The sequence below is a fragment of the Portunus trituberculatus genome, chromosome 15 (assembly GCF_017591435.1).
Source record: "Portunus trituberculatus isolate SZX2019 chromosome 15, ASM1759143v1, whole genome shotgun sequence".
Taxonomy (NCBI): Eukaryota; Metazoa; Arthropoda; class Malacostraca; order Decapoda; family Portunidae; genus Portunus; species Portunus trituberculatus.
This window is the reverse complement of record NC_059269.1, coordinates 20,066,129-20,076,128: the sequence shown is the minus strand read 5'-3', so window position 1 is coordinate 20,076,128 and position 10,000 is coordinate 20,066,129.

Sequence of the window (10,000 nt, the reverse complement as noted above, 5' to 3'; positions counted from 1 at the left end):
TAGAAAACTTTAAATATACTACTAATACTTAAATCACTATTCTACAACACCAGTAACAAAAAGAAACACTATAACAACACCATTCATACCAGCACCGTCTCTCAGTCAAACTCCAAAGATCTTTCCAAATACGAGGCTCAGGAAGAAGAGAAGGAAGGCGGGAAGGCAGGAAGAGTTCCCAGCTGAAATATGCGTATAGACTTCCCAGGGCTTCTCGTGGCGTCTATAAGTGGGTTTGACTCGGTGGTGAAATTTATGAGTGTGTGGCAGACCGACTCAGAGGTGGCATACATCATCCGAGGCAAGTGAGGCGGGGAGAGTCCGAAGAGGAAGTGGTGGTGGTGGTGGTGGTGGTGGTGCTGGTGGTGGTGGTGTAAGAAGCAGTAAGGAAAGGATGAGGAGGAAGAGGAGGAGGATGGAGGAGGAGGAGGAGAAGAAGAAGAAGAAGAAGAAGAAGAAGAAGAAGAAGAAGAAGAAGAAGAAGAAGAAGAAGAAGAAGAGGAGGAGGAGGAGGAGGAGGAGGAGGAGGAGGAGGAGGAGGAGGAGGAGGAGGAAAAAGAGAAGTAAGAAAAGAAAGAATAATAATAATAAGCTTATTAGTGGAAGTATTTAGTAGTACCAGCAGCAGCAATAGCAGCAGCAGTAGTAGTAGTAGTAGTAGTAGTAGTAGTAGTAGTAATAGTAGTAGCAGCAGTAATGTAGTTATTCACTCACTCATCTGTAACACAAGACCACAAACGTTATTCCTGCTACAAAATCATCTCCGGGTACAGTTACAATACAATCACTCTAAATATCCCCTTCCCGACATTCCTGCAAAGAGTTAGGAGTGTATGTAACGCCATGTAGATAACAGACGAACACTGCTTAGCTCAGGAATCAAAACTCCCATCCTTGCATAAACATCTCGTTATATGTAGAAAAGCAAAATTTTGGCTATTTCTGTACCACTCTTTAAGGGAACCAGCGTTTAAGTGGGCCTTTTTTTAAATATACATTTTGTTGCCCTTGATTAGCTTCCATCCTTGCATTATAAAAAACAACAGTATTGATTTCGAAGCGAGTTTCAGCAAAGCCTTAACACAAACAATATCCAGGAATTAAGCCAACACTTCCAGCCTTCATCTTTAACACGACCACTCAGTCTTCTTTCCTTCTCCCTCAGCATATGAAAGGCGACACTTGAGAGGAAAAAGAAAGCAAAGTTAACGGAATTAGAATGCTAGAAAAAATTGTTTGTATTTTGTGTTTCTTTTTCTTTTTTGTTTTTACTTGTTGGCATATATTATTATCTGTTTAGGAATTCCAGCCCAGATCTCCTGCATATTGCCACGCGAAGGGAAGACTGAAGCAGATTCTTAATTCATATATGTAGGTGATGATATGCGTGCATTTACAAGTGGCTCAGATGGTGGTGGTGGTGATGATGATGGTGGGCTAGTAGTAGTAGTAGTAGAAGTAGCAGCAGCAGCAGCAGTAGTAGTAGTAGTAGTGATTGTTGTTGTTGGAGTAGTAGTAGTAGTAGTAGTAATAGTAAAAGTGATAGCACGAGAGAGAGAGAGAGAGAGAGAGAGAGAGAGAGAGAAATACGAAAGGAAGGAAGGAAGGAATGAAGGAAAGTAAAAAAAAAAATCCTAATTCCCTTCTCTTTGGGGCCGTCACCTCCTAACCTCGGCCTCGCATAGTGATGAGGCCACCACCATCTCCACCTCCCTCCTACCCTCGCCGCCGCCGCCGCTCCCTGCTGCCACTTTTGCGTCTCACACACACGCTGGTAAAAGTAAGGAGCCATGAGTTTCGCCCACGAAGAGACGACGACGAGGTGTAATTGAACCTCTTGGATTCTGAGAGACAGACAGAAAAATAGACCAACAAACAAGAGACAGACACTGATATCCACGGACAGAATGACAGAGAGTACAGTTTTCCTTCTAAGACAGCAGTTAAGACCACACAACAATAGCTTTAGGGTAATGTTAAGCACGAGATTTTAAAGTTCGCATGACAGACAAAGAAACACGGAGGATGAATGACATGCAAAAACAGAGACAGAAGGTATAGTTTTCCTTCTAAGACAGCAGTTAAGACCACACAACAACAGCTTTAGGGTAATGTTAAGCACGAGATTTTAAAGTTCGCATGACAGACGAAGAAACACGGAGGATGAAAGACATGTAGAAAAAGAGACAGACGCTGATAACCAGGCACACAGAGAGAGACAGAAGGTACAGTTAAGACCACACAACAACAGCTTTAGGGTAACGTGAAGTATGAGATTTTAAAGTTCGCATAACAGACAAAAGAAACACGGAGAAAGAAAGAGACACGCAGGGAATATAAGAATGCAGTTAAGGCCGCACACAATCTCAGCTTTAGGTTAATATATATCGTGACATTATAAAGTTTGCAGAGACAAAAATACATAAATAGACCGGAAAAAATGGACAGAATATATTCCTTACACAAATGTTCACGACAGTTTACATGAGATAGACAGAAGGAAGCAGACAGTGGGACAAGCAGTGAATTTTTAGCTCGCACCAGAACGCAAATGGAGAAGCAGAAAGCCACATAAAATACGTACATGTTTACAACGCAGTCACCAGTATATACAATTTTGGTGTTCTGGCATTTCAAATTTTAATGCATTTTTTTTTTTTTTTTTTTTTTTTGTTAGCAGAGAAGGGAAAACGAGATTAATTTCATCTATTTGATCGTACAAAATATTTACAATCTCGGTGTTCTGGTATTTCAAATTTTAATGCATTTTTTTTGTTAGCAAAGAAGAAAACAAGAGATTAATTTCATCTATTCAGTCGTACAAAATAAATGAAAGTCACTGAAGTATAATTGAAAAGAAATCGTTTTCGTGAAAGACTTAATGTACATAACCCAATAATAATAAGACATGATATATTACAATAGAGAGAGAAAGATATCTGTTCTACTTTATGCTTCTTACACTGATATATTTGCATTCGAAGAGAAACTGCAAGCATCCGCCTATCATATTTGTGGCTTGTTTGGTAGAGCTTTCCTGTTTCCATTGAATCGTTGTCTTGTGTGATTGAACAGAACTAACACTCCGCCTCTCTCTTGCATTGTTATCTGGGAGAAGAGGAGGAGGAGGAGGAGGAGGAGGAATAGGTGGTGGTGGTGATAGCGGTGGTGGAAGAGGAGGAATTAGATCTCTACACAGCCCCACCCCTTCCTCCCCCAACACACACACACACACACACACACACACACACACACACACACACACACACACACACACACACACACACATTTTATACTATCACATCACCATTCTCTCCTGCATTCATGTGTATGTCCGTGTGTGTGTGTGTGTGTGTATGCGTGTGTGTGAATCCTGCAGCTGCCTGTCTGTCTAAACATCTATCCTGCCTTGTCTGTGTCACTCCATCACTCAATCTAACCTATTTCCACACCTGTCTGCTTGTCTATCTACATTCCTATCTGTCGATCCATCTGTCTGCACATGCGAGCCATACCGAACAACACACGAAGCGAGCCAACGATTATGGAGCACGAAATGAAAGAAAAGAACGTAAATGACTTGCTTCCGCTGAACCAGAGAGGCAACACGCAAGTCATCGCCACGCCAAGCTGTGGAATCTGATGACCAGCGTAACTTTAAATGGCGCCTTTGCCTTGCCGGAGGAGAGAGAGAGAGAGAGAGAGAGAGAGAGAGAGAGAGAGAGAGAGAGAGAGAGAAGGAAAAGGAAAGGGAGCAAGGGAACATTCATACATACATATATACATACTTACATACATACATACATACATACATACACAGACTGTAGTATGTTTCTATTCTTATCGTTAATTTTTCATTTTTCCTTATTTGCATTTTTTTCATTTTTTCCCTATATTTGATTTTGTTGTCTTGATATTTTTATTTTACTTCTTTTTGCTCCTCTTATTTCTTCTCCTTTTCTTTTTCCTTTTCCTCCTTCTCCCCCCTTCTCCTCCTCCTTCTCCTCTTCCTCCCCGTACCCCTCTCAGTATAAATAAACTCTTTTCCCTCTTCCTCATATTATTATTCATCTCCCTCTCCCTCTCTCTCCCTCTCCCTCTCCCTCTCCCTCCGTTTCAGGAATCTTCATCTCCTTCCTTTTTTTCCTCCCTTCGTATTACCTCGCCTTGAAAGCTCTCAACCTTCTCTTCTTTTACGCATTTTTTTATTCTCCTTTCATTCTTTTCTCTCAATTCTATTATTTTCTTTTTTGTCTCATATTCCTTCTTAACCTTTGAATCTAACTCACTTCTCTCATTCTTTCCCTCGTTTTTATTTTTCACCCAGCAATTGAAATACTTGTAGTTTTGGTATTACTCTGTTTGCTAGTCGATAGAAGAAAGGGAGAGGAGTGAATGTTACACGAAAGGAACTATCAGGAGTAAGGTTTGTGTATATATGTATGTAGGTATATAAGTAAATGTGCAATCAACGCACAAACCTCACGACAAACCTACAACACACACACACACACACATAAGGGCCAACGTATCTCCTCGTTGGTGTTTGCTCGTCCGTACGTATTCCGTTGTCATAATGGTAGGGACGGAGGTGGCGGCGCAGCTCTACAGGTACGTGGGCAGGAGGATAAATGTGTAAGACGTGGAGAAGAAGGGAAGGTAGGAGCAAGTGGTACGTAATGAGGGAACGGGAGAGGTGACGCAGCTGGTAAGGAGGATGAAGGACATTCGACGCGGAAATGAGAGGAAGATGCGGTGAGAGAGAGAGAGAGAGAGAGAGAGAGAGAGAGAGAGAGAGAGAGCAATACGTAACCTGTAGACTAAAAAAACGAACTTACATATTTTTTTCTAACGTTTTCACGAAGATAAACGTTGGGCAGGTGTGGGGAGATGACAAACAGGTGTGGAGAAGGTAGAGATATGTAGAGAGATGACCAAGAGATGAGATGTCAGTAAGCTAAAGAAGTTGAGATATTTGGGAAAGTTATCAGTAGATTTAGGTCGAAAACAGTCACATGTAGATGATTTGCAGGTGTGTAAGGACATTAGGGAACAGGTGTGGATGAGGTGGATAGGTATAGGATAGGATGAAATGGAGTGAGAGAGTAGAAAAGAAAGAAGAGCTGTAAAGTAATTTTTTTTCTCTCTCTTTTTCTTTAAGCAAATACGCAGGCATCAAATATCGATTTTTTTCATTATGGCGTTCATTGAGTCCTTTATATAATGGATATGTAAATGAGAGTACGGCTTAGTGAGAGAGTGGAGGGGGTAGAAGAAGAAAGTGGAGGAAGAAAAGAAAAAGAAGAAGAAGAAAGAAGAGGACATTTTTTTTTCTCCGGAAGGACAATATAATCTTTATCCTTGTAGAAAGAAAGATCCATCCGTTTGTAATCTCTCTCTCTCTCTCTCTCTCTCTCTCTCTCTCTCTCTCTCTCTCTCTCTCTCTCTCCCGTCGATCACTTCCCATCCCGTCCTTTTCCAGACGTGACCTCTAAACCGTCTCTCCGTCCTCTTATCTCCTCTCATTTCCCTGTGTTCCTCCTCCTCCTCCTCCTCCTCCTCCTCCTCCTCCTCCTCCTCCTCCTCCTCCTCCTCCTCCTCCCAGCATCAGACAGGACCCCGTTATCAGGACCTTGATTACGCTCAGGATCATTTCCCGCAACAGAATCATTTCCTGTTGAGAGTTAGACTTGGGGTGGCTAGGAACTTGAAGGGACTGTCTGCAGCTTGACGGGCCTTGGGGATAGACTCGTGTGGGCTTGCCTGGCTGCATGGGTGACTGGCTAAGCTTCTATGGTACTTGATTTATGGGTGGTTACAATATATCTTATCCTTCTGTAGTATTATTAGTCTGTTTCTATACGGGGGCGCTGTTCTTGGTGAGTCTCCTCCATGTAGTTCTGTCCCCGCCACTTCAAGGTCCAGGTTCTTCTCCCTACTGTCCGCCACAACACAGTCCTTCCATCTCATCCTGGGTCTTCCTCTCTTCCTCCTGCCGTCCACTTCCATGTCTATCATCTGCCTCTCTCCATTCTCGCCCTCTCTCCTCAACAACATGTCCAAACCTTCTCAACCGCGCCTCCTGCACCTTCTTACTCACATTTGCTTCATTAGCTGTGCCTCTTATGACCTCATTCTTAATTCTATCCTTCCGTGTAACTCCACTCATCCACCTCAACATTTTCATTTCTGCCACTTATATTCTCTTTTCATTGCTCCTCTTGATTGGCACAGTCTCTAGCCCATATATCATCGCTGGCCTCCCCACTGTTCTATAAACTTTCTCTTTTAGTTTCATTGGCATTCTTGTGTCGCAGAGGACTCCAGATACAGGGTGGTTAGAGTTCGGGTGTGTTGCATTATGAGCCTTGTGTCTCTGTTGTTTTGTCATGTTTGTGTTCCTTTGTGTCTCTATTTATTTTACCTGTTGATTTTGTGGTTGTTTTATGTCTTCAATTCGTTCCATTGTGAGTTCTGCGTGTTTGTTTTGTCTATTTGTCTGTCTCTCTGTTGATTTTTGGGTGCTTTGAGCTTTGTTGAATTCCATTTTTTTTTTTTTTTCATGTTTGTGTGTCTGTGTGTCTGGGTGTGTGTTGATCTATTATTACTTAAGGGTTTCATGAATTCGATTATGGCTCCTTTCTGTCTTCATGTCTGTTCATTTGATTTGACTGGAATGTCGAATCGTGATGGCTTTTCATACTGTTTGCTCTACGTATTTTGAACCGAGCTGGAATCTTATAAAGTTTTATCTTCAAAGACAACTGAAATGAATAGCCGAGTTGTAATTGTTGAGTATACAGATTACTCGTTAATTGAACCGTCATTAGAATCATATATAAACTCCCTTGAAAGTACACATGATCTTCACCACTGCCTTCAAAGAGAGAGAATAATACAATAAACGTTAAACTCTAGAATCCTCAAAACACCATTGCAAACACGAATAATTTCCACTAACACCTAGAAAGTAATCAAGAATAATGCCCCTTTCTTTCAAGTACCCATGATTTCCAGCATCGCCTTGAAAGAGAGAGAATAAGACAGTGAATGCTAAGGTCTAGAATCCTCAAAACACCATTGCAAACACGAATAATTTCCACTAACACCTTAAAAGTAATCAAGAATAAGACTGCAAATGCTTGAGATTAATGCCCCTCCCTTTCAAGTACCATAGATTTCCACCACGGCCTTGAAAGAGAGAGAAAAATACAATGAATCCTGAAAACACCATTGCAAACACGAACAATCTCTACTAACACCTTAAAAGTAATAAAAAAATAAGAGTCCACACGCTTGAGAATAATGCCTTTAGTTTTGGCTTAGAGTTACGAGTATCTATCTAAGGTGTGTGATCCTTACAGGAATATGGCACATAGCTTTAACCAAGGAAGATGTTAATAGGAGTAGATGTTACTAGATTACATGACATAGCAGTAACTTATTGATCCGCCACAGGAGATGCAGGGGAGGGAACACTTTGCCGCAAACACACGACCTTCCAACCTCGTGAAGGAAAATAAGAACGTAAAATGAAATGATGATGATGAGAAAGAGGAGGAGGAGGAGGAGGAGTAAGAAGAGGAGGAGGAGGAGAAGCAGTAACATGTTGGATTTGTGAGGGAGGTAAGAGGAAGAGAGTAAGATAAGAGGTTAGGAAAGGTAAAGGTGTGTTAAAGGGTGAGTGTGAAGAGTTTGGGGAAAGGGAAAGTGAGGGAGAGGGAAAGAGAAAGGGAAGGGAAGGGGAAGGGGAAGGGAAGCATATATGAGGAGATGATGTGACGGATTAAAGTGATTGCTGGTGACATTATTAGGACGTGGAGGGGCGATGGAGGGAAAGGGGACACACACACACACACACACACACTCACACGACACAATACCTAACTTCGTGATGTTTTCTTAAGTAAAATTCATTGTTGAGAATTGGTTTAGTGTTGACAATAGAGCCCGGTGAATGTCACTGAATAAGCTGGAATACTTGTCTGGAAGGTTTCGTCGAGTAGAAAGATGAAGGAATGAAGTCTTTCAACCACACAACAACATAACATTCGCATTACCCCATTTTGAAGTATTAAAAGTGATAAAAAAATGTAATAAACTCAGGTTGTTAGTGCTGAGATATTTAGGAAGCTTTAAAAGACATAGACAAATTTGTGGATGAAAATGATAGATGGAAGTAAATAAAACTGCTTCCTCTTACAGCATCTCTCACTTTTTTTATGTTCTTATGTCACTGTAGGAGAAAGAACAGTCAGAATAGAGATTTTGAGACATTAACTAACACAAAAAACTTTAACCATCATCCATTATTTTGGCTAGAATATCACCCTGCAATGACTTATGTGTGCTGGGGTGGACAGATACACATCGCTCGCTTCACGATATGTAACAGAAGCGGCGTGCAGCCTTAGTCCCTCAGCTCCCCCCAATTCCTCTCTTCTCGTCCTTACACCCGCCAAGGTTCATGCTGCTGTTCATCATTACAATTTAATAACCGCGTCCTTCTCGTGCTGGAAGGCGAGCTACAGGGCGGGAGAGACACGTGGGCGGCGAATGGAGGTGGAGAATGAGAGGATAGGAACACTAGGGAACACCAAGGAAGAACAAGGGGTGGTAGACAAATTGGGACAGGAATGAAGGAAAGGAGGGTTAATATGTATATAAGAGAGAGAGAGAGAGAGAGAGAGAGAGAGAGAGAGAGAGTTACACGTTTTAAGCAGAGATAAAAGGGAGATGGAAGTAAAAGAAAAGAAGAAGAGATAGTGAATGGGCAAGAAGAACAGACAATATAGAAGGATAATGAAGATATGAATTAGAACTTACAAAAAAAAAAACAAGTGTGTGTGTGGTTAGATAGTAAGAACCGATTAACATACCAGTAACAGACAGAAATAGAAGGAAGACAGAAATAGAAGGAAAAAACACAAAAAAATAACACGAATATATTAATTATAACTTAGAAAAAAAACAGTGTAATATGAGTAGATACTAAGAACTGCTTAACCCCACCAGTACCATAACGTCTTTACTTATTTACTGTGCTTACTATTTGGCAATTTTATACAGCTTCATAAACTCATGTTGGGGTAAAAACAGTGAAGAGTGTGGCCATTAATCTTCTGACCTCCCTAAACCCTTCCTAATGCCAATAAAATCGTCTGATCACACGCAAAACTCGTCGAAAAAATGCGTTCCAATGCTGAAGAGGTTAACCCTATACCCTCTAGCGAAAGGTCGAGTCTTGTGGTAGTGACTGGAGGCAACACAGGGAACAAAGCGGTGGACAATTGTGTTATTCTGTCATGAAGTAGTTGACCGAGACAAGGGGACGCCGTTTATAAATATTCCATTGTTCCTTGTCGAGGGTGAAATAAAGTGGACGTTATTGGTGGTTTGTTTATTGCGCTGTATCTCACCTGTAGGGGATGGAAGAGAGAGAGAGAGAGAGAGAGAGAGAGAGAGATTATTACTTTTTGTGGTGGTGAACAGTTGGAATTCTTTTGTTTTTTCAGAGTGATGATTAGAGACAACGGAAAGAGAGAGAGAGAGAGAGAGAGAGAGAGAGAGAGAGAGAGAGAGAGAGAGAGAGAGAGAGAGAGAGAATACCAAAGAAATTGAATACCAAAGAAATTAATGCTTACTTAGTCGTCTATTAGAAACTGCTTGAGAGAGAGAGAGAGAGAGAGAGAGAGAGAGATTAAAGATTGTATTCCCCACCACTCACTACCCACCACCTGACTCTCTCTCTCTCTCTCTCTCTCTCTCTCTCTCTCTCTCTCTCTCTCTCTCTCTCTCTCTCTCTCTCTCTCTCTCTCCCTCTCTCCTCCCTCCCTCCTCTCCTCCTACCTCCCTCCCTTCCTCCATCCTTCCTTCCTTCCCTCAAGGCACGCCCGAAGCAACGACAGCTACAGGAAATGAGAGATCTAGCACTAAAAAACTGGTTTCAATTACGTGCACTTTACTCTCTGACAGTTCACTTTGACACACAGGTGAGAAT